A 27,076-nucleotide genomic window follows, 5' to 3' on the forward strand; every position below is an offset into this window, starting at 1 on the left:
TGCTCCAATCTTTCCTACTTTCCCCTAGTTTAATATCTTCACTTTATCTCACTCATCCCCTGATAGCATTTTTGTATCCCCTAGGCACGCATGCTCCTCCTGAGCATTTTATAAGTATTTTTTGCTATTTCAATTTCCTTTTTCTTTTCTTTTTTCTTCTTCTTTTCCTTTTTTTCTTTCCCTTCCTTTCTTCCTTCCCTCCCTCCCTCCCTTCTTTCTTTCTTTCTCTTTTCCTCCCTTCCTTTCCTCCCCCCTCCTTCCCTCCCTCCCTTCCTTCCTTCTTTCTTTCCTTCCTTCCTTCCTTCCTTCCTTCTTTCCTTCCTTCCTTCCTTCTTTCCTTCCTTCCTTCCTTCCTTCCTTCCTTCCTTTCTTCCTTCCTTCCTTCCTCCAATTCAGTGATGACTACCTGGACAAATCCCTTCAATTTTCTCTTGCAAGATTTCAGAAATGGTTTGCCATTGCCTGCTTCGTAGGGTTGAGACAGAGTGACTGGCCCAAAGTCACCTTTGTGTCCAACACAGGATTAAACTCATGCCCTCCTGCTTTCCTGCCTGATATCTTAACCATTACAGCAAACTGCCCCTCTTCTTCAAAATATTTTCTTTTTAATCCTTATCCTTTTAGCTATTCACATGATCAGAGACTGATAACAACTTTGGATTCCACTTTGTTGACACAGAATGCAAGGTATATACAGTACATTAAAGAAATGCATATACTGTATAAATATGCAGCCATTTAGTTAAAGTTTTCAACACAGGCTCACACACAGTCCTTATTTAGCAACTGCCTCAAACAACAACTGTTCGCAATTATCACAGTGATGAAACACAACAACATTGTGACTAGTACCTGTATTTATTATTTTGGAAAGCACAAGAAAGCTGAAGCAAGATTGTAAGAGAGTCATGGTTTCACATAGTGACCACTTGGCCTACAACTAAGTCCCAATTGTGGTTGCTAAATGAGGACTACCTCTCTGTGCAGGTAATCCTCAACTTACAATCATTCATTTAATGAATGTTCCAAGTTACCACAACACTGTAAAAAGTGACATGGCTGGTTTTTACACTTACGACTGTGGCAGTATCTCCATGGTCATATGATCAAAATTCAGGCATTAGGCGACTTCCATGTATTTATGACAGTTGACTGTCCCAGCTGGTCAAAGGGGGAAGCCAGATTCGCTCATGATTCACTTAATTGCAATGATCCACTTAACATCTGTGGCAAAAAAAGTCATAAAGTGAGGCCCAATTCACTTAACAACTGACGGCTCAGTTGTAGCTGTAAGTTGAGGACTAACTCTACAGAGTGTGTATGTATGTATGCACACATACCCACACTCACACACATGGATTATATAAACAACAGCATTCCAACTGAAGTGAAATTATTTTGAAGCAACTCCATCTTCTCTTCACAGTTTCTCTAATAGTTTTAGCAAGGAAAATTCAACCATAAACAAAATATCACCCTCCTGACAATTTTAATTAAACGCACTACGGTAATGAAGGAAACAGTCACATCTTTCCCATTCACAGTTTTTACAGGCAATAACTTCTGGGCCAGGTATTTCTTCTTAATAATTACATCAATGTAGAGTAATAATTGAAACATGCTAAGATGATTGTAAACATTTTTCTATCATTAAATATTTATCAACTTCTGGTGCATTTATCAATTCATTTAATTAGACAACAGAACTTTAGAAACATCACAAAGACCTGTAAAATGTTATTGTAACTTGTCAGATGGAAGTTTTTAATGAATGGAAGCATGCATAAATATGATTTTATGGTCTGAAACATAGTACAAAAGAATTTAATATGTATGTGTGTGTCTGTGTGTACGCTGCCACTGCTAGCTTTTAGGCATACAAAAAAATCTCTAAAGGTAATGGTATATTACATTTAATATACAACTGCAGCTAAAAATGGTAACTAAATAGCTTACCTTTGCCTCCCCATCAGAAGTGGTATTCAGACGGTTCTGATCAGTTCTGGAGAACCGGTAGCAGAAATTTTGAGTTGTATAGAGAACCGGCAAATGCCACCTCTGACTACCATCGCCCCCATCTATTCTCTGCCTCCTGAGTCCCAGATGATCAGCTGGGTCTTCTTTTGTTGCCCTGCACAGGAGAACAGAGCTGGAAAGCAGGTTAGTGGGGTGGGGAGGGAATGGAAATTTTACAGTATCCTTCCCCTGCCGTACCCACCAAGTCATGCCCACCAAGCAACATCGTGCCCATCAAGTGGCGTCCACAGAACTGGTAATAAAATTTTTTGAATTTCCCCATATATTATATTAAAACTTATACAACTTATGATTCAACCAATACAATTTTCCTGAAAGCTAGGAGTGAAGAATTCCAGGAAAGTATGCCAAGAGTGTATAATCCCAACAGGGTGTGGGAGAAGGAGTGGCAGAACCTAGGGTGGAGTGAAAAGAGAGATAAGCCTCGAGTCCCTACATAGCCAAGAGTGAGCCAAGTCCATCCCCCTTTGAGTGCTGTTGTTCCTTATCTAAGCCCGAGCAGGTGCTAACCATTAGTTAAGAAGATTCTTGTTCATAGACTGCAGCAATAAATCAGCTTAATTGAACCTTCATTTGTGGACTGGTCTTTTGCATCTCCATAAGGTCCTCCAAGGCACGAAGCTGCCCATTTAAAGCAAAGGGATTCCTACATTAGTTAAAAGCAATATAGCAATAGCTCTTGGACTTATATACCGCTTCATAGTGCTCTACAACCCTCTCAAAGCGGTTTACAGAGTGTATTACAGCATCTTGCCCCCAACAATTTGGGTCCTCATTTTACCCACCTCGGAAGGATGGAAGGATGGGTCAACCTTGAGCTTGGTGGGATTTGATCTGCCAAATTGCAGTAGGAGTAGCTTGCAGTACTGCACTCTAACCACTGTGCCACCCAGGCTCATATAATAATATAGGAAAGTGCTGGAGGCTGATGCTCTCTTTAGTGATAATGGCAAAGGAATAATTTATATGATGTGAGAGACTGCAATGGACACTGCAGTCACTTGTCTTTTTTTTTTTTACCAAGATAGACAAGATAAAGTACTAATATGGTGTGGGATGATGAACCCCTGAAGTTACATCACACTTAAGATGCAACTGAAGAGGAGTGAATTATTTTTCTTTTCAAGTACTAATCATATTTATGCTTGTTTGTTCATTCATATTGGAAGCATCACAATTAAAATCAGGCATACAATATGACATAAAATATAAAATACAAGATTAAAATGAAATGCATGATTAAAATATTAAACAGATTTTGCCCAGGAACTAGCAACATTAATTGCATTCTGTCACGCTGCCATGAGGTCCTCAAGTGCAGGGCAGGTTATTACATATGTTTTGTTCTCTGCATGTCACCACAATTGCAAAAAGCAGAAGCAAATGGGGATAGTTTAGAGCATCTCTGGATCTTGTTCTACCTGTATGATTTCCATAGTTTCCAGCTTTCATCAGAGCCAAATGCCAGCTCTTCTGTTGGTTCCATCCAGTGTTGGTTCTTTGGATTATATATTTATAACATGGCTGGAGCAGTGGTGGGATTCAAAAAATTTTACTATCAGTTCTGTGGCCCTGGCTTTGTGGGCGTGGCATTGGAAGGATACTGCAAAATCCCATTCCCTCCTCACCTCACTAATTTGCTTTCCAGCTCTGTTTTCCTGTACAGGGCAACAAAAGAAGACTCAGCTGGGACTCGGGAGGCAGAGAATAGATGGCGGCGGTGCCAGTCAGAGGTGGTATTTGCCGGTTCTCTGAACAACTCAAAATTTCTGCTATTGGTTCTTCAGTACTGATCAAAACCTGCTGAATACCACCTCTGGGCTAGATTAAAGCCTTTGATATGTCTAATTGCTGATATTGTCATGCAGGAAGAGAAAGTCTCTGAAGACAGAATTATAGTGGGAACATGGATTGTATGAAGCATGAATATAGGAAAACTTAGCACAATGAAAAGTGAAATGAATCAAACTACACTGACATCTTAAACATCAGAGAATTGAAGTGGACTGGCAATATACACTTTTGACTGTTTACTATTCAGGGCTTTAAAAAGAAGGAGGAACAACATCGCTTTCATGCACAGGAAGGATGTATCAAGGGTTAGTACTTCGATACAATGCACTTAATGATAAAATAGCATCAATTAGACTTCAGGACAACCCTTTCATAGGATGATTATCCATGTTTATGCTGGAATCACTGATGCAGAAGGAGAGAAATTTAACAAAAACAAGCAAGAGGTGCTGCTTGTGATAGAGTTTGGAACTGCAAAGCTGAAATTGTAAGGAGAAAAATGTAGTTGGGACTATATGGCCCAGGAAATTGAAATGAAACAAGAAAACAATTTATCCATTTCTGCTACTCCAATTATTTCTTCATTGCTAATGCAGTTCTCAAAGAGCCAGAGCAATTCTTATATAAGTGGACATCAACAGATGGAATACACAGGAATCAAAGTGACTACATTATTGGAACAAGGAGAAGGCAAGACTCAGTTATAGGAGGGATCAGTTTTGGGGTTGACTGTGGAACAGATCATTAACTACTTACGCGCAAGTTCCTAGGCAAGTGGCAGAACTAAGCCAATTGGATTTCGCTGTATGATCTTAGGGTCATACGCAACATTTTCAAGAATATCAGAAATTACTGAATCTCACTTCAGGGCATATAATCAATATCCCTTTTCATTTTATTTATATTTTTAATTGTCTGCCACCAGCAGGTGTTCCATAACTGCCAGTGGGAGACAATTAAGGGAACAGAGGCAAGGTACTACAGAACATTATGGTATGAAGATATGAAGGTTATGTGGATTTCTTGGGAAGGAGAAGCTAAACCAGAAATGCAGGAATGACTTGAGTATAGAGTCCTTCCTTCTTCTTCTTTAATTTGGCTTCACCCTCCCATTTTTTTTAGTTCATCTACTTCTCCTTTTAAATCAGGAAACCAAAGGAATGATATTTTATTGAGAAAAGTCATAATAACAGGAACTGTTTTTCTGTCCCTCCCTTCCCTCTTATTTTTCAGTTATTCAGGGAAGAGTCAGTGTGACAAGAGGTATCAATAATATTGCCTTTCCCAGGGCTTCAGCTTAAGGAATGTTACTTTTCTCTTTGTTTACACAGAAGTTTATCATAGATGGAGTTAGAGAGAGGGGGAGAGAGAGAGAAGGTGAACATGAAAAATATAAAGAAAAGTAGAGGAAAAATATTTAAAATGTGAATAAAGCAATACATTTTTTAAAAAACAAAGAAAAAGACAAGAATTTGCTCCATTTATATTCCACATTAGAATTTAGAAATTTAATAAATTTAGGAAAGTCTAGACCTGTAAAATCTAATGTAGTTGTCTTCTCCCGATCTTTGTGCTGCATTTATTGTATATTTCTCGCCTGATTCAATTGCATCCTTTCCAGGTCCTCGTTGAAGCTTTCATAAAAATATTTTTCCTTTTTGACTATATTAAGTCAGTATGTCTGTTATTTAAAATCACTCCTTCCAATTTGTCCTAGTGAAATAGAATCCTCTTCCATTTGTTTGTCAACAAAGAATGGGAAATACACAACTTTTATTATAGTTCTTGTCGTACATATGCAGGTTTATAATCTGCCCTTGACTCCATTGAAAAATACTATTGTCCCATTTTTGTAACAGTTATTATTTCACTCATTTTATATTAAATTTACTAGGCTGATTTTGATAGACTTAAGCTGCTGTTCTTAAATATTTTGTGTAAATTGTCTGTAGAGGTAGGTGTGACACATGGAGCTACCTGCTACCACCTGGTCCCTCTTCCTTAAAAAATGTTAACAGCATAGTAGAAGTATATAAAACCCCTCATACTGATAACGGGGTTTATTTGTAGTAAAGATTTGGAGGCAGGGTTCTAAAATTAATGTAACATTTCTCAAGATATTAAAGAAATATGAGAAGAAAAATATTGTGTGTATTCACTGTCTTGTTATTTATAAAAATGATAAAGATGGGAAATAGATTGGATTAGATCAGATTAGAGGTCTTATTTAAAAAGAATGCTCAGGATATTTAGCCTTATAATTTTAGAAGCCATTTACTCAGAACATTTAGTGCAACACCGGAAACCAGATCTTTCCCAAGTAGTCATATAATGAGGAGGAAACAGAGTTACAAAGATGTTCAGGATCCATGCAACTATTCTCCCCCACTCCCCCACACGTCCATTGTAATGTGTACTTTAAAGTTGCATACACAGATAGGTACTCAAATGGAAACCCAAATTCAATCCACATATGTATTCAATTCAAATTCAAAAGAGATGATATTTATGTACATAGCTGGAGATTTTTAGAACTTCTACATTGCACCACTTCTACAAATATACTATATACTAGTATATAGTATATAGTATGTATATATATTATAATATACAATATGACTACTAGGAAAAAGTAAAAAAAGATTAAATCTTAAAATAAACTAGATGGTTTTTTTAAAAAAAATAGTAAACATGATGCCTGGGAAGCATGTGACTGTACAACTTACACATACAAAATACTCTTTGATTTGTAATCCACCTAATATCAAAGGTTCTCTGGTTGAATTACATTTAAAAAAAAATTAAAGATACAGAAAACAGGAACTTAGGGTTGGAGTGTGAAATATAAATAATTGATAAGTGTGTTTTATTCAGAGCGTGGCTGCCCTGACTGGGAAATTGATTCCTTTTCATCTATAATATTTTGGAGAGAAAGTCACAAATTTATTTATTTCCACAAGAAAAGAGAATAGGAACTACAAAAAAGTTTCATTTCTGCCAGGATTGAAAGTCCTGTATTACGTGGAAATATAGGGACTTATCTCGAAAATCTATTGATTGATTAGACGCCATCAAATTGGTATTGACTCTTAGCAATTTTCTAGACAGGAATTATCCAGGAAGTTCTGCCCCAAACTGGACCTTCCAATGCATTCATTACTGCTATAATCAAGTCCATCTACCTTGCTGTTGCACAGTTGTGAACTTTTCAAAGGATCTATGTCTTTACATAATCTGTCCGAAGTACAGGTAGTCCTCAACTTACAACCACAATTGAGCCCAAAATTGTTATTAAATGAGTTTGGTCTCGTATCATAACCTTTCTTGCCACAGTTGTTAAGTGAATTGATGCAGTTGTTAAGTTAGTAACATTGTTGTTGAGTGAATCTGGCTTCCCATTGACTTTGCTTGTCAATAGTTTGCAGAAGATGATCACATGACCTCGGGACACCACAACCGTCATGTCAGTTCCAAGTGTCTGAATTTTGACCATGTGAACATGTTGATGCTGCAGCAGTCGTAAGTGTGAAAAAACAGTCATAAATCACTTTTTTTCAGTGCCATTGTAACTTTGAACAACCACTAAATGAACTGTTGTAAGTTGAGGGCTATTTGTATTTCAAGAATTTATTATAAGGACATCCTTCAAAAGATCTAGCTGAAGCTTGGTAGGGTAAACTGGAGGATTCCAAGCTATACTCCTCCCAGTCTGCCAAAGGCATTTGGAGGGGCCCCATGCTATGAGCCTTTTGGAGGGCTGGGAAGACCTGGCTCTTCACCCAGGCTTTGGGATAGGATAGAACTGAACCCAGTAAAAGTAAGAGCATGGAAGGTCTATTGATGGCATAGCACTATGCTTGGGATACATAATGGAGTTGGTTGACTGACTGCTTCTGTTTTTATTTAATATTATTGAGAGCCAGCTAGGATTGTCTCATATAAGATAAGCAGCCACATCACATCATAAATATGATGAAAGTGTGAAAAAACAATCATGTCACATTTTTCAGTGCCATTGTAACTTCTATCAATAAACAAATGGCTGAAAGTCAAGGACTACTTATGTAATAATTTCAATTTGGTCTATTTGTGCCTCAAGTGAAGACATTGCAGTGATCTAATTATTTTCTGGCCTATCCTTGATATTCACAGGAAACTTCTCCAATACTAAAGTCAAAAAATGTCAATACTTTCTATTCTGTTTCTTCAAAATCCAACTTTCACTTTCATACAGTGTTGTGGAAACAAATCACATATTTTTTCTTCATAGATATTGACATGTCATGGCATCTGAATTTCATTTTCAAGGCCTTAATTCCTATTCAACCAAGTGCTAGTCTGAGGCTTGTTTACTAACTGCTGGTCCTTTATTGTTGATAATCAACCATCAATGACAGAAACTGTATTATTTCAATATCTTCATTGTCAGTTCTAAGACTGATATACCTGCTTAGTTTGATCTTTATATTTCATCTCCCATTTTTACTCAGTCCCATTTATTCCTTAACTCTGATTAATTCAACTTCTAAATCATTTGCATTTTCAGCTATCAAGAAAAATCTACTGGCATTTAGAAACCCTTGGATTTGTTAATCTCCTCTGTTCAACCAAAGCCCAAATATTTGTTATGGAATTAACCAAACAGCTATTTAAGTTTTTGAGAATTGTTATTGTTTACACTTTATCTGCAGAGTTTTGGTGGTGTAAATTACTTGAGTGACTTCCAACACCACAAATCTAATGTGGTGGTTGAAAGCAAAGCTACTATTCAATCTCCAAATTTGCCTACAAAATTGTCTCCAATATTACTTTTTCCTGGTAGAAGATCCCAAAATATGATAACCAAAGGAGACAATCCAGATTACTTAGAGTTGTTCAGTCTCAAATATCATCATACTCTTTAAGAGTCTCCAGATTGACTCTCGTCTGGAGAAGATACTGTGTTAATTCTCAACTTCCATTTTTTTTTCCAATAGGAGAGAAATGAAAACATTATAGTAGACTGTGCCAGGCATTGAAGGAATGTGTTGATTTAATTAAAATGAAATCAAATTATCCCAACAAAGCAGATTTATAAATTGAAGCTTTTACAGTGAACCTGTTTCAGGGTAGTGAATTAATTCACATGATTTCCCAGTCAGAGACTTCCAAACTGCTGCATGGAATCAGTGGTAGGCATATATTTTTTTACTCTTTCTGGAATTCTGGATTTGATATGCACAATATAATATATTGCATATATCTGAATAATGTGGTAATGACAGTGGTGGTGGTGATGAACAATGTGATTGACTGACATTGACACAAATAACCATCAATCAGTTTAATGCCTTTTTAAACTTCATTTAGATTAGGGAAATTTTACTTGAACAATTTAATACAGGCTACCACTTAACCCTTAGGATCAATCTGCTTCATATTCCATTTGTCAAAGGACCTCCACATGTATCTCCAAAGCTCACTTCAGTTTAATTTCACAACATTTCAACACTCATCCCTGTGTGTTACTTGTGACATCAGAAGCTCCAAACCTTCCACTAATTAAACAATGAAAGTAAAGAAGGCTAGTAAATAAATAATAATAAGCAGCAAGCTTGAGGTTGAATTCATTCTTTTCGGCAGCATTGTGATCCTTGTTCATAGTAAACACAGTGAAGAAATTTCTGAGCCTAAGAAATAATACAAAACTTGCTTTAAATATAAGAGCAATCTAATCCATCAGTATTGTGGGTCTTTTTGAATATCTCTATTTGAAAGCTTTTGTTTAAAACTATATGATCCTCTTTATGTGCAAATTAGAACAACACCAGCTATTTGCCTAGATATATGTGCTATTGTTATAAAATACACCAACAATAAAAGGCAAGAAGATTGATGGGCATTTCCACATAGAAAAGAAAAAGTATTTTATAGGAGGTGGGGGGAATCCCCTCTTCAGCAACTTTGAAAACCTAGAATTGATTGCTGTGCATTGTGGCATTTTGTTTCATTATATTTTGCAACTTGCTGTTTGAGATTCTGATGGAAGTAGATGAATCAATATTTGATGGGGCTCTGTCAGGATAAAAACTGTACACTGTTTGCAATTGCAATTTGAAGCCATAAAAAAAAGAAACAAGAAAAATATATGAAGATATGAATGTAACAGAAACATACAAGATGTGAGTTTAAGGAAAATACTGTTTAGAGATCAATGATAGATAGATAGATAGATAGATAGATAGATAGATAGATAGATAGATAGATAGATAGATAGACGGACAGACAAACAGACAGATAGATAGATGGCAAAATGGCAGATCTTTTATATTTTCAAAAAAAAATCCCAATAATTTGTCAGCAGAGAAATTCTGGCAGAAAAATATGCAGAAAGCAAGCTTTCATCAAAGCCACATGAATTGACAAAAAGGCAAGCCATTGTTCTCTTTAAAAACAAACTCTCGGGTATTTGGCTGTCAGGTATCTGCAGAAATAATGTCAAGGGTTAAAAAAAAACCCTTCCATTGTCTTGCATACTATTTCTTTAGATCACAACCAAAGTACTGTGGATCAGGAGTGTGGTTAGAAAACAGAATGCTATTTTTGAAATTGTTTTATCTTCAGAATATTTCATATTCCCTTATGTATAGAAATAAATATTTTAACCAAAAGTATCCATCCCTTTACTTTGCATTGTGTATCTCTTTTCGTTGTTTGCACAAGGGTTCCTATGACTAGGAGCCAAAAAGGTATCAAAGGTATGTTTCCTCTTGATAAACTTAGAAAGGAGCAAGACACAGTATAGTCCTGCAAATGAGGAAAACAAGGTCTACAGAACTATTGAATACATGAAGAATGAATGAATCTGTTGAATTATTGAACATTCAGTAGCTGATACTGTGAGATCATAGAGGCCTAAAGCACCTTTAGAATTGCTTCAAAGTCTCCCACCGCCCTTGATTAACTTAATTATTATACTGCCACACTCCTGGCAGTTTACAATGTAAAATATTAATAAAATTATACAGCATATATTTTGTTGACCACGGTTATGTTATCGCAGACATAAGCAACCAACATGAGCTAAACACATAAACCTCTTCTGGAAGGGAAGGTGTCAAAGAGAAATAATTGGCAGAAAATGATGTTGCCCTTGAATAGCCTGAGCATAAGGACCAAGAAAGAAATCACATATTGCTATGAAATAACCACCCAGATATAAAACTAAGGACCTCCGTATCTTTATAAAAATGGCTCTTAAGACATTTAAAAAGTATGTTTATGGATATCCCTCAACCTAAACTCTGTCCTATTAGACAGTATTTGTCAGAACACATATTATGGTTGGAAATTGTCTTTCAGCGATTAAATTGTGCTTTTCCAGGGACAGGTTTTCTGACTTTGTTAGCAATAATGTACACATAGGCATATCTGAAAGCAATCTGATATTGTAGATGATAAATAAAATAGCCCAAACTATTATACAGAGGCATCTACATTTTATAAATGAATCAAAATCATGAGATATGAATAATTATTTTTGCTAACAAGACTATTTTTATTAGAACCCAAGGAACAACTTGTTTTTTAAAATATTGCTTGCTAAATATATAAATACACACAGGAAATATAGTGTTAGATCTGGGAGGATGGTTCAAGAATGGAGGCAAGACTCAGATAGCAACAACAGCTCTTTATTAGTGACTTCAGATCTGAGCGAAGCATCCCAGCTGCAGCAGCCCCTTATATAGGGCTGGCTGCGGCTAGGCAGCCAATGAAGGCAATTTGAGTTTGCCGCTCTTGGCAGGGCCAATCGCGGCAGCCTGTTTACTGGCCAATCGCATCAGTCTATGGCGACCAATCACGATCGGCTATTCGCGGGCCAATCAGAGTTGCAGGCTTTCGAGCCTGTTAGTCCGGAACATATAGAATACCAGTTATATTCAATTTAAATATGTTTCATAAAAGAGCCATGGTGACACAGTGGTTAGAATGCAGGCTGACTCTGCCCATAGCCAGAAGTTCCATCTTGAGGTTGACTCAGGCTTCCAAGGTTGATAAAATGAGGACCCAGATGGTTGGGGGCAATATGCTGACTGTGTAAAATGCTTAGAGGGGCTGTAAAGCACTATGAAGCAGTATAAAAATTTAAGTGTTATTGCTTTTAAAAATGATATTTTATATTATTCAGGATGAGAGCAGATTGGTGTAGCCGTTGGTCCAGAAAGTAGGCAACTATGAATTCTAGTTCAGCATTAGACATGAAAGCCAGTTGAATGACTTTGGATTAATCACTCTGTCTCTCAGCCCAACTCACCTTACTGGGCAATTATTGTGGAGAAAATAATAGGAATGAGTATTAGGTATGTTCATCACCTCAGATTGTTAAAAACATACAAATATTGTGGGATAAAAATATAATAACAAAATAATATGCAATGATTTTCAACCAAAGGGTTACAGATCATTCACTTTCTAGTTGGGGTAATTATGGAAGATGAATTTGTAAATGTTTATTCCCATGCATTTTTGAAGGATGCCTTCACATGTTTACAATCTTTATCCTTGCCTTCTTAAAAAAAAAAATTCTGTGTGAATGTGCTTTAAAACTGAATCTATGAGGGTGCTTCTAAGTCCAAAGATCAATACAGGTTTGCTTAGTGACCAGTTGTTCAGCCACTACAGTATGTATAACTTACAACAGCACTGAATGAGGGGAACTTACAAGCAAAGGTGTGGCAGTCATAGAATCCCCATGGTCACGGGATTGAGATCTGGGCACTTGCTAACTGGCTCACAATTATGATGGCTGCAATATCCCTCCATGATGTAATTGCCATTTGTTGTTTTATTCATTTGCTGCCAACTTCCCACAAGTAAAATCGATGGGGAACCTGGCAGGAGATTACAAGTTGTTCCTGCAAGCTACTCCTCTTTCTGCAACTTTTTCTCCCAAGGAGTCCTAGGCAACATGGGGACTCACACTCCACAATGCCCATCTGCTCATATTTCATCATGCCCATCCATGGAACATGTCCACCCACCTGAACTAGATGTGCCATTCACCCACCTGCTCATATAGCTCTTGCCCACTGGCCTGCTTGCCTGGGACGTGGTTTCGGCAGTGTAAACGAGCACTGTGAAATTCCCACCTTTTCCCATGTCAGTCATGTGATGTCCTTCCTTCACGACCCATGTAAACTTTGCTAAACTGCATCAACAGGAACTGCCAGGATTGCTGTTGCTAACAATTACAGTCATGTCATATCATGCTTTACAACTGCATCACTTATTGATAGAAATTGTGGTCCCGATTATCATTGTGAGGACTACCTGTATAGAAAATGCCACATTTTCTATAGTTATTTGCCCTACTATTATCACCTGAAAAATGCAAAGAATTAAACGGAAATTCTTTGTTTTTCATAGAGAAAATCTATGTGGTTGATAGATTAATAGTTGACAATGACTTGATGCCACATAATCAATCTTGTGTACTTCCTGTTTCCTACCATTTCCCCACATACACACTCCTTTCCCAGTGAGCGCATGTCATGGCAAAGGACTTCTCTATGATAGTAGAATTCACTAGCAACCAATCAGGAAACAACCAATTAGCATAACCAACCAGCTGACAAGTAGGTTACACAGAGCATATTTTTATACACGCAAAAGCTAGGCAATGGGCAACTGCATGCAAAACATGTAGCCCATACTCAACCTCTCAGCTTGAATTATTCATGAGGCAAGAGAGAGGTATAATGTGAAGGATGGGGCACCTACACCTCCCATTTTTTTCCCAGGTGGAGTATATTTGGCCATGGTAGTGCAGTGGTTAGAATGCAATATTGCAGGCTAACTCTGTATTCCCACTGCCAGGAGTTCAATCCTGACCAGCTCAAGGTTGACTCAGCTTTCCATTCTTCCAAGGTGGGTAAAATGAGGACCCAGATGCTTGGGGGTAATATGCTGCCTCTGCGAACCACTTAGAGAGGGCTGTAAAGCACTGCGAAGAGGTATATAAGTCTAAGTGCTATTGCTATATCCGGGACCTTTCTGTAAAAATCCCCTCACTAACAAACAACTATTATACCTAGGCCACAGAGAACTGTTTAGAGTTAAGAAAGGATTAGGAACCAGAAACCATTCAAGGAGAAGGTATGTAGTTCCACGAAGAGAGCAACCTGAAGATACCCCACCAGCTTCATAGGCTACCACTCAAAAGAGAAATCTGAAACAAAAAATAAGATACCGTACAGGGAGAGTTGGTATAGGCCTATTCTTTGCTTTACTGAAAGTTGCTAATATTTTACATAGGAAACTGTAGTGCATTTGAACGAAGGTTTACGTGCCTGATGTCTGTTTCTACTTATGACATTTGTGGATTTAATTTATTGTTAATAACCACCTTTACAGAAATGAAGAAAACAAGATTTTTTAAAAATGACCTGTCAAAGAAACAATGTGAGAACAAGCTGATTATGAAATAAATGGTCTAGTTTTTTCAATGCTTGAGTTGTTACTATAGAATCACGGTCAGTATAAAATATATATAAATGTGTGAGGGAATTATGGTGGGAATGTGTTTAAAAAAAAACACTGAGCCAGGAGCTGCACACATTGTAGATATTGTCACTCCAACAAACTTCAGGCTGAAAAGGACTGCCAACTTTAACTTAAATCAGGAAAATGATCTTAATTCACGATACTGAGTACTGAATACTGAGATATTCCACAAAAGGAAATTATTTTAACTTTAAAAACAGCATGCAAACTATTTGTACATGCCTTCAATTTATCCAGTTCTTCCTCAGTGAAAACCACCTTAGCTTTTATCTTTGCTTTAAAGAAGTATAAAAGGACAGCTGTGATACAACCCCATTTTATTTCATCCATCTATCTAATTTCCAGTCCCAGTTCAAAAGTATCTTATTCTCACACTGAGGGGCTATTGAGTTGGGCTCAACTCTTGAGGGATGCGTGGACAAAACCCTCATCATACTGAATTCTTTCTAACAACTCATATCTCCTTTGAGGATATTCCAATGCACTTTTATGATCCCACCCATCCATCTTATTCATTGCCTTCTCTTTCTTCTACGTCCTTCCCCCTGCCTTTGCAAGCATTTTTCCTAGTCTATCACCTATTTGAATTATATGTCTAAAGTGAGATTTTATTTGTTATCTTATCAAGGGATTTTTGTTTCAATTTCTCTCCTTTCAAATGTGTGATTTTTTTTCCCTGTTCTTACCTTAGAACAAAAAGGACAATTTATATTCTTGGTGATACAATCCTGCAATATTTTCTTGAGTTCGCATACCTATTCACAATTTCAATTACTGCTCAATTTTGAACAGGTAATGAAAGAATATTTCATTAGGATGGTATTAAGCATAAATGAAAATTGCTACTATTCTCTGATAGGGTGCTCTTTGATGTTCTTATTTGGCTTGGTTTTCCAGAGATTGTTTAAACAAGGTCAAAGCTAAATACTTAACCAGTTTGGAGATCAGCATTACCTATAACAAACCATGATCATATCATAGTGAAAATTATGTTAAAATGTAATGTAACCTGATGGAAGCATTCCAGACAGTCCTGTGCTTACAACTATTTGTTTAACAACCAAAATTATAGCAGAACTGAAAAAATGATTCATGACCTCTCCTCACATTTATGATGATCACAGAATGCCCACAATCACATGATCGAAATCCAGGATCTTGGTAATTGACATGTATTTACAAAGGTTGCAGTGGATACAGGTCATGTGATCACCATTTGTGACTTTTCCAATTGGCTTCCAAAAACAAATGCAATGAATGAAGCTGGATTCGCTTAAGAACCATGTGATTAAATTGACATCCTTCTTGCTTAGTAACACATATTCTGGTCTCAGTTTGTAAACTAAAAACTACCTATACATTATTTGCACGAATCATTTGTTCCCTTCAATGCCTCCACAGATGACATGTTAGAATACAGTGGAAGAGAAAGGAAGGGATTTACAGCCAAATAAGGTGGAACAGGATTGAAGACTATTGTTTTACAGAAGTAAACAGAACTAAACCTTATTGAAAACGAGTTTCAATGAAAGCCACATGTAAAGTGACATTATGTTACTTGCTACTTATTCAATGTTTTAATTGATGTTATTATCTGCACAGCGGTTAACATGTAAATGGGAAGAACATGAATTCGTTTATGTAATAATGCATGTTTCTCACTCTTATTGGGTCTCTTGAATATTTAAGACCCCATTAGCACAAATTTGCTGTAAATAGTTCTGTTGCTGTTGGTGATATAACATTCTGCATATAGGAAATTTCAAGAGTATATTGTGAATCTATGTACTACTAAAAACTCTTGTGTCTATTTGTAACCTTCAATTGGACAAAATGGTTCATCACAGGGCAATAATTTTTGAATTAAGTTACCAGAAATGGACTAACTTACAGAGTGCTTCTAAAATCTGAGAGCCATCACTCCCATGGGATTGAAAGTCACAAAGGTTGCAACCACTTCAATAATGCAATCAATCACAGTCATGTGACTATCATTTCCAACACTTCCTGTTAGCTTCCCACAGGCAATGGGAAAGCTGGCAGGAAGTCTGAACTTGACTGTGATTTCTGATGTTCCCTGTCAGCTTCAAACAAGCAAAGTCAATAGAGAATCTGGGAGGAAGTTGCAGGTCCAAGGCCAGCAGGAAGATACAGTGAGGGACTGCAGCCAGGTGTGGGAGGGAGCAAGAGGCTGAACAAGAAGTGTGGTGATGGCCAGGGAAAGTGTGCAAGACTGTGCTAGAGGTATGGTGCACAATATGGATGGGATATGATCGGATGCTCAAGAGGTACAAGCGGGTGAGATAGAGTGCATAAGGATATGGTCTAAGGAAGTTGCACAGGGGGAGGTACAGTTGGGCAGGGTACATGAGGGTGTTGGTTGGGGAAGTGGCTGGTTCAGCATGGCCTCACAGGGCCTAGATGAGGGTACAGTTCCAAGATATTTGCAGCCTTCACTGCAGGCTTTCCCAGTGATTTTCTCCAAGACAAGCAAAGTCAATGGCAAAGCTGGCAGGAAGTCTGCTTCCACTGCTTTTTTGCCTGCCTGTGGTAATTCTGTCCATCTGTTTAGGCAAGTATCTTTGAAGCAATACAACTGAAACAAATGCCAGCAGTTCACAGGTTGCATAGTTCTTTTAGCAAATGGATGCCACATTCCCAGAATGGCTATTATCTATTTTTCAAAAGACAAACTATCATCGAGATCCCTAGATGATATCTATCAATCCATAACTTACCTCTGTTTAGTTCTTTGCAAGTGACTACACTATATTTTCTATTGGGTAGATAGATATTTTTGAAGATAAAGACAATGCTAGTTGCTGGGATTATGGGGAGGAAAGAAGGGAAAGAATTGGGAATCAAGTAAAGCACAGAGATTATTGGGTAATGTCTATGCAAATGTTTCTGTTGAGTATCCCATATTGAATATAGATTGGTTTGTTGTTTTGATGAAATCAGATGGTGAATGAAAGCCACAAAACATGTATTTTTTATCATTAAGATTTTATCTGAAAAAAATTAATGCTCTAGCTTTTTTCATTGCCTAGCTGGAAAATACAAGAAAAAAATGCCAATTAGATTAATATAATATCTAATTTTAGCAATGTGCCTGCAGTGCACAGAAAACGCAATATTTTATGCAACATTAATATTCACTATAAAATGTGATTTCATCCTCCCAAGAGAACTTACTTTTTAATATATTGAAAGGCACATTGCCGTCTGGACATCAATACATTCTTAAGCATACATACTTAGTACAATTTTAGTATAATCTGGATAATACGTCATTAATAACTGATGTTCAAAGAATGGGCATGGAAATCTGTATGCAGGACATATATTACAGGCCATAGATTAGATACAGATACAATATTAAACAGACCTAAATCCACTGATTGAATCTGATTTAAATAGGCTTCATTTTAACCCTATTCCAACCTTCCTCGGTAGTGCCTTCCCGTTGTTTTGAATTACAGAGTGTCTTTAGATCTACCATTTATTTGATACCTATGTCATAGGAATGTAGAGTCAATTTGGTGTAATAGTTAAGGTACCAGGCTGGAAACCAAGAGACCATGAGTTCTAGTCCTGCTTTGGGCTCAAAGGCAGCTTGTGGTGGTGGGAGTGGGGGGGGGCATTGGGCCAGTGAATATTTCTCAGTCTAAAGGAGACAGTAGCAAACCACTTCTGAAATCTTGACAAGCAACTACAATGATTTGTCCATGCAATTGCCAGGAATCACTATTGACTTAGAGGCATAGATAGATAGATAGATAGATAGATAGATAGATAGATAGATAGATAGATAGATAGATAGATAGATAGATAGAGGATGTGAAACTAACAGAGAAAAGCCAAAAGGATATGGACATTCACTGTTTCCAGGCAAGCAGCCACTGATCTCTTATAGTCTGTATCACAACATTTACTTCTCTTGATTTTTCCAAGAAAGAATTGTTGGGTATAACATTGGTCACCTAACTAGTTTGGGTAAGATAATATATATATAAGCTATGATTCTTAGTTTAAAGTGTATGTTACTTTAAATGCAAAGCATGTATTTTGGGTGTGGTGTGAAAACACCATAATAGGGAGCAAGAGATGCTGATGAGAAGCTGACGATTCCCTGACGCTTAGCTGGCAATTACTGGAGTTGCAGACGGAAGAGAGGAGTTTCTGAGTTTGTTGCATATCTCTCTCTACTGCGAGGAGATAAATTACCGGACTGTTATTTTGTAAGTGTACTGACCTCTCATTTTTGACATTGGAATTTGCAACTGAATAATCCCTGGACGGACTGAACTAAGTGTATGATATATGGACTGTTTTGACTATGCTTAAACTCTTGCTGGAATAAAACTACTTTAATTAGCACTTGTATCTGCTTTTACTGAGTGTAAGCTACACAACACTTATCTCACGTATTCTGCCTGCCTGCCTGACTGCCCTGCAGATCTTGCTAGGGTTTATCCCTAACACTGGTTATGGGCCCAGCTGCACAGTCAGACTAACCAGGATATAACAGGCTTATATAAAGTGAGAGTTTGTGTAGTTACACAATACTGTAAACAGACAGCTGAAATCGATTTTGACACCCCTGCTCTAGCTTGTTCATCCATGATAATATGGAAGAGAGAGAGAGGGAGGGGGAGGGAGAGAGAGGGGGGGGGGGCAAATAATACTACTGTCTTTTGATCTGATGACTTATTCTTTTAGAGTAGCAGTCTCCAATCTTTTCAACAGAGGTGGCAGAGGCAGCAGGGGGAGGGAATGGTTTCACACACACACTACTTTCACAAATGCAGCTGCACACACACTCACCCATCACTTCCCTATCCCAGTTCCAAGTGGGCTGTGGCCCGGCACCATGCCATGGACTGGGGGTTAGGGACTCCTGTTGTAGAGTGAGCAAAGCTCAGATTCACTGATCTCTGCTCTTGTTCATTAGTTATTCTCCCCTAGGAATAATTTAACACTCGTGAGCTGTCAAGGTAAAAGGGATCCAGCACCTAAAGTCTTCCACATACTTGGCAATCTCCCTATATATTTTTCTTTTAGCATCTCCAAGGAGTCAGTAAAAACAGATAGGGTATGGGCGTCTCAAAGCACTATATGAATATAAAGTAACTAAATAGAAGAGGCACCATAAATTGCTTCTTTCCATCTCCTTGGATTGGAGCAATTTAACAAAAATTATATGCATTGCTATCTTTTAACTTATGATTAAATGCAGTGTATTATTGTCAGCCATTAAAGGCCACCACAACCAAACATTATTGCAATAGAGATGGAATGATGCAAATGGTTTGCAAGGATTTGAATAAGGGATCAGATTTATTCTGCCCACCACCGTTTACTCTATAAATATAACCCTCATAAGTACATAAGTTGTCTTCCAGGCCAAGGAGAAAATTAAAATGCAACCCATTAAATGAATTAAAAGAGGAAAAGAACAATATATTAGTTCAAGAAATAACTGTGAAGAAAGAAAAATCAATTAATTATTATTCATGAACCAATAACACAAAGGGTAAAAAACTAATACAACTATTTAAATCCTTTAATTTCCTTGTTGGAGAATAAAGATAAATGGGCTTATTTACAATGAAATCTACTTAACACACCAGAGATACATCTGCTGTGAATTTTATAACATTCATTTCACAGGCCTGGAAAGTCACATTAAGATGGTGATGCGCTTTTGTGAAATAAAGACAAAATAAACAGCCTTTGCTAAAAACAAACAAATATAAAAGTCAAAATCCCCATTCATATGGAAACATTTTTAGTTGTGCAATAGAAAAGACTCCTTTTCCATGTCTCCATCAGATGGGTTCATTTCCTATCAAGCATAAATGAGATTACTCAAGTAGGTTCCTGTTTAAACCACCATTAACCTTCACTGCTTCTTTTAATAACACTCCAAATTTAAAATTAAAAAAAGCAGAATAGCATTTCTGAAGTTTATTTTGTTATTTTATGAAAAACTTCCTGACAAATTATTTCATGATTGGCCAGCTTTTTTTTTTTTGAAAGTTTTATTTGGGTTTTCACAAAAACAAAATACAAATAAAACATCTTTTTTGAAAATAGCATGGTCCCAGGTTATCACTTCTTCATACAGACACCAAACTCGATTTCATGCTCATTTTTATATTCTATTCCATATCTTATTACCGTTTTATATTTTCTACATAGTTTTCCCCTCTTTTAATTTTCTCAACTTTATTTTAATTATCTCATCTCAATCAAATCATTATATTTATACTTTTGTCTGTCCTGTTTCAATTTCATATTATCTTTTCTTATTAAACAAATTTTTCCCTGTAGTTACCAACTGGAGCATGACACCTTTATAGCTTTTAATTTTATCCATTCAAACTCTTATTTAAGCCTCAATGTATACCTTTAAGATTATAGCATTCAATATAATGCATAACTTCCAATCGAATTCTTCTTAGTACATTCTTAAAATACACACTATATTCTTAAAAAGAAAATATTATATATATATATCGCACATTCCATTCCAATTCAATTCTATCATTAATATTCATTAAAATCTTAACATCTTTAACATTTCTTTTCAATTAAATATCATACTTCCTTGGGAACACTTATAAACTTTCCATAGTTAATTCTTTTTTTTCCATATTTCTCACTTATATTTTTATAAATCATTACTAATAATTAAAAATGTTCCCATTTAATTCTCTCAATCATTTTAATTCATTTATTTATTACCAAACATTCAATTACATTACAATAAATATTTTATCCATCATTTTAATCATATTTTCTAAAATTATTTCTATTTATAATATAACAATGCTATCTTATGTACGTTTACAGAATCTCTTTTGCAATTAAATTTTCACCCATTATTTCTAAACAAGCTTATGGTTACAATCCTTATATCTTTTCCCTGTTTCTCCATTTCTTGTTTCTGTCTTTTACAACTTCTTTTCCTTGCCTTCTTCCCCTCTTCTTCTCCCTCCCTTTTTACCCCCTCATCTCTCTACTTCTGACTCTCTCATCTGTAGTCCCCTCTTCTGTTGCTTTCTAATATTATATTTATTATAAATTATTAAATTAATATATCAAATTATTATTATTCTTTTTTGTTGTTTTTTCTAGTCTTAAACCTTTCACTCTCTTTCCCCCCTTTTCTCCCCCCCCCCTTAAAATTATTTGATCATTAAAGATGGCTTCTTCTTTGTCCCAATCTTCTTGTTCTGCAAGCGTTTCTTGTTGTTTCTCATAGTTCCAGTTCTCCATTTCTAAGAATTGAAATACTAAGCCAAAACAACCTCTTCCTTCTTGTGCATCTTCTTTCCATTTTTTAAGTTCCAATTTCAGTTCTTCTAAAAATGATACCATTTTAAAGACTTTTAAACAACCACCTGGTTAATTTTAGTCATCCAGATGCAAAAACCACCAAGTAATCCAAATAATCCAAGGCTGTTTCTTTCTGCTTCTTTTTTCCACTTTGTCTTCCTGGGGTTCTATTATTTTGTTACCAAGTTTCAGTTAGGATGTATCTTTGAGGAATCTTGTTGAAATTTCACTGTAAGTTCCTTTTAGTTACAGTTCCATTCCTTAGTTCCAGGCAGTCTCCTCCATTTTACCAGATCCTGCCCTTTTATTCTTTTTTTAAAAAACTTTTAAATATCCAGAAATCTTTATTATCCCTTTGACTTTTATTTTCAGCTTAGATGCCTATTAATGTCAAAGTGGATTTTTTTCAATTTCTTACTTAAGTCTCTTAGCTGTCTGTATAAGGAAGGGAAGAAAAAAAAAACTAATCCTTTCCCTTCTCTCTCTCCTTCGCAGCTTCAAAATCTTCTTTGGGAACAATGTTATTAAATTTAAATTCCAGGGTACCTTATTTGTTGCTTTTGCTGTTTGACCTGGTCAACCAAAACTTTCTCTTCTTATCTTCCTGCTGCACATTCTTCTCCGGTCGAGTTCTTCTTTGTGGTGGCCATTTCTGACCACCGCTACAACCGCCTTCGGGAAAGGGAGTAATGGCCAACTGAGGAGGAGAGATGCATCTCTCCTCAAGCCGGCAGGCAGTCTCCCCCTTCTTCACCACCTCTACGGGGTGGCTTAGCCCCCAAACCAGCCAGCTCAGGGCGCTCCAGCGGCAAGCATGGATCAAAGCCTCACAGAGATGAGATTTCGGTCTGTCACCGAAGAAGTTCAAACCTGGCCAGCTTTTTTTTTTTAACCATAATTGTTCTTAGCTACAATGGAAATAACTACGGAAAGTATTGCTTTAGGGAACACATTACATCTTACAATCAAATCTTAGGCTTTGGGACTCAGAAATCTATTCTGAGTTCGATGGAATTTTCTTAAGCATACAGCAACCTTTTCCAGCCCGACAGGTCAATATTTTGAGTCTGTGACATCAGAGGTAGAGGTTTTTCTATCAGCTCTACTAACTGGGAATTCTGAGAATTGCACTGTCAATATAGTGGAAGGGGGTCCTGGATTGGGGTGAAAAATTGCAGCACAGGCATCACCCGCAAATCAAAGCGTTGTTTAAATGTTGACATAAGGTATCATGATGTGACTTTTACCCTGCGTACTGGCATCCAGATGCCTGAGGCAAATACATAAGGTGTGGGTTTTGAATCATGTCACAACATGTTCTATCATTCCCTTAGCACCCTTCCCTCCACTACCCAGGCCATGGATTGTAACTGACTCCATAATACTGCTTTCTTCGGTTTTGTCCTAGTTTCTTTTCTTCCTTGCTGGTCCAGCTACGTTTTCTCCTTGTGTTCTGTTCTAGGCCACAGCACAATATAGCTAGTTTCCAGTCTAATCAGTTTAAAATTTTAAAATCCAAAGTCCTGCCCACTCCTCAAATTAGCAAAAATAAGAATCAGGGACCTCTTTCCTGATAGGCAAATAAATACTTGGACTATTTATTTACCCATCCAGAAAATTGTTGATATTTAAGTAGTATAAAAGATCATGCCAACAATCAGTAAATTAGTGCAAACCAATATCTATCTTGGAGATCATTAACCTTTCACTAAAGCCTTCCGAACTAACAAAAGAGTAGTATGTGTGGTCAAGGAACTGGAGTATTATGACAATTTTTATTTTATATTAAAACCCTTTTTCTATATCAAGACATATAATGTACATTTTTCATTGTTACAAAGAACATAAGTGGACCCCTGTACTTGCAGGAATACACTAGGAAGAAGAAGAAAAAGGGAGGAGGAGAGGAAGAGTAAGATTATTAAGAACATGCAAAGTTATACAGTCATACTTAATTTGATTCCTTAAGATTATCAAATTTAAATTCAAAGGAAAGATGTCGTTCTTCAGATGGGGAAGTATAGGAAAATGTTAGGGAATGTTTATTTCTTCTTTGTATTTATGAAGAATAATTACCATTGCACTTACTAAAGAAGGGTTAACGCAAAAGGAAATGTGTCCCTTTGGGAAGCCTTGGGGGGGGAAATGCAAAGTTCTGTATACCTCGCTTTGTATCTGTGTGTGTTTGTGTGTGCGCATGTGTGTGTGCCCTGTATGGGTTTGGCTTTCATTGGCTGCAAGAGTGTACAAGTAGTCCTCAACTTACAACCTCAATTGAAGCCAACATTTCTGTTGCTAAGTGAAAGAGTTGTTAAATGAGTTTTACTCTATTTTGCAATGTTTCTTGCCATAGTTTTTAACGGAATCACTGTAATTGTTAAGTTAGTCACTCTGCTCATTTTTTTTTCTTGAAAAAACATTTTATTTATTTTAATATCTAATGGATTAATAGCTCTTTTACACGATTCAATAAGTATTTTACAATGGCATTGATTTTAATTTTAATGCAGTCAATCTAGATAAATTTAGCCCAAAGAAACAAAAACTCATTCAGGATCCTCCATAGTTATGGGGAAATCGTGGGAAGAGCAAAAACTTTAAATGGTGGGCTACCGTAACAGAATCCTGCAAGTCTCTGTTGTTGCTTGACCTTCCCTCCCTCTTATACTCCTAACTGACTAAATGGAGGAGCAAACCAGAACCTCTTCCTTATATTATTTCCTTTCCCAGGGTTTAAAGAATGCTCCCACCCTTGCTAATTATGTATCAGCTTAATGTCTATAGAGATTCTCAGTCATCCAGATTATGATTGTCTCAAAAGTACTTTTTCAAGAGACAACTGGACTTTCTGGTTTTTCTTTGAAGAAGTTTTCCTTCTCATCCAAGAAGCTTCTTCAGTTCTGACTAGATGGTGGGGAATGGAACTATTTATCCTCCTTGCAGACAGCTGGTCATTTTCATTCTTTTAGAGAGTCATTGAGGCCACCTGGAGATTTATCTGTATCATCAGAGTCACCTGTTTCCTCCTCTCCAAGCTGCTTTAAATAATTAGAACTGGCAGCTTTTTCCGCTCTCTGCTCTTCACTGTCTTCCATATGTAGAAAGACATTGAAAACCAGGAGTCCAATTTTCAGAGCAAGCATGTTGCCCAGATAAGGAGCGCAATAAAATCTCTTTTCACCTCAGTTTCCCATAGATTTTGCTTTGGGAATCAATTCTCATCCAAATCCCTTCCCCCTCTCTCTTTACAATTGGATAGCTCTGCTTTCTGGGAGCTGCTATCATCTACTTTGTCCCCTGCTTTGATCCTGGAATAGAAATTAGCTACTCATTATAGCCTTTTAATAGCATCATCCAATCATTGCTGTGCTAATACCAAAGTAATAAAGACAGGCTGTACGCTGAGGCAGTGATGGCTGGGTGATGCCAAAAGACACTGCAAATAAGTAATAAAGAAACGGGCAGTATTAGAAGTAATCGGTTTTTCTTTCTTTCTTTTTAATAATTGAAGCCTCATTTCTCAAGCGCCTTGACAGGCTATGTGAGGTAAATATACCACATTAAAATCATCACTCAGTTCCAGAATTTACTGAGTAACTTTAGGCCAGTTCTGCTCCCTCAGCAAAAGCCATTCCACAGGAGCAATATTGAGAATTATGCAAAGAAGGGGCCTCACCTGCCCAGAAAAAGCTACTTTGATGCAGTATAGGTAGCCCTCGACTTACAACAGTTCATTTAGTGACTGTTCAAAGTTACAACAGCACTGAAAAAATCTGACTTATGACCACTTTTTACAGTTACAGCCTTCGCAGCATCCTCATGATCATGTGATCAAAATTCAGATGCTTGGCAACCAGTTCATATTTATGACTGTTGTTGACTGCCAAGGTCATGTGATAATCTTTTGCAACCTCATAACGAGCAAAGTCAATGGGGAAACCAACCGAGTTACTAACTTATCAACTGCAGTGATTCACTGAGCAACTGTGGCAAGAAAGATCGTAAAATGGGGCAAAACTCACTTAACAAATGTCTCACTTAACAACAGAAATATTGGGCTCAATTGTGGTCATTAAGCTGAGGACTACCTGTAGTCAGTTCAACAGTGTAAAAACAGGGAGACTGAATTTTAGTTGCATCTTGTGCCAGTGATTTTTCTCTCAGACTTAGGAAGGAGGTGTCAGAAGAATAATTTGGGGTTCGAACTGGAGCCGGGGTTGCGCAAGAATAAATAAAAATGAGATCGGCACACCTGTGAGGAAAGGAGAAATATTTATTCGTGAAAGCAAAACAGTTTGCTTTCAGGGGCAGGCTGCAGAGAAATGGAGTGCAGTGATTTTCTCTCAGATTTAGGAAGGAGGTATCGGAAGAATAATTTGGGGTTCCAACTGGATCAGGGGTTGCGCAAGAATAAATAAAAATGAGATAGGGACACCTGTGAGGAAAGAAGTAATGCTTTTATTCAGGGGCAGGCTGCAGAGAAATGGAGTACAAACTTTTTAAACAGGGTGTGGGAACATGTGTGCGTGTATGCAGACTTTATCTTTTGACGTGTGGATTAGGTCTGGGTAACTTATTTCGGGAGTTTGAGGAATTTTTCTAATTTGATTAACTTGGAGTCCCTGATTCACAGATCATGGTCGATTCTGTTAATAATTTAAGGGGAGATGTAAACCGTATAAAAAAACAAATTTAGATATAAAATTTCTCACAGCGGTAATGACAAACCACTTAAAAAAATTCTTAAAACTGCGCGTGAGCATGCACGCGCACACATACACACACTGACACAGAGCACTGTAGAAGGCATAATAAATTAAAATAGATACACGGCTGGGTAGCTCCCACACTTAGGGCTAAGGAAGATATATATATATTCGTTTTTTCATTTTCTACGTTTGGCGCATTCAATTCTCTTTGGATTCTACCATACATAGAAAGGGGGAAGGAAGTTTTTATATACATACATACATACATACATACATATTTGTGCTTTTAAAGTAGTAGCAACGTTTCGGCAGAATCTCATCTGCCATCATCAGGCTTCTGAATTGTGTTCGTCTGTGAGTTAGACTTTCACAGCCGTTTCAGTTTTAAATTTGGGGCTAGCTTACTGCTGTGCCAGAATGGTTTTTTCTTCATCCTGATTGGTTGGGAGTCTTGGTCTGTGTTTATTTGGTCTGCTATCATTTATTAGGAAGCTAGGTTTCATCTGGGTGCCTGGTTGGGGAGTGTTTGAGCTGGAGGTATCAGGGGGGGAATCTGTTTGTGCCCAGGTGTTTGCCTGGCTTGTGGTGTGGAGATTTTTTTGGTTGTGAGTGCAGGCTTCCAAATAATTGACAGTCTTATGGAATCA

This window comes from Pseudonaja textilis, chromosome 2, assembly GCF_049901715.1.
Source record: "Pseudonaja textilis isolate UNSWEBS1 chromosome 2, rPseTex1.2, whole genome shotgun sequence".
Lineage (NCBI taxonomy): Eukaryota > Metazoa > Chordata > Lepidosauria > Squamata > Elapidae > Pseudonaja > Pseudonaja textilis.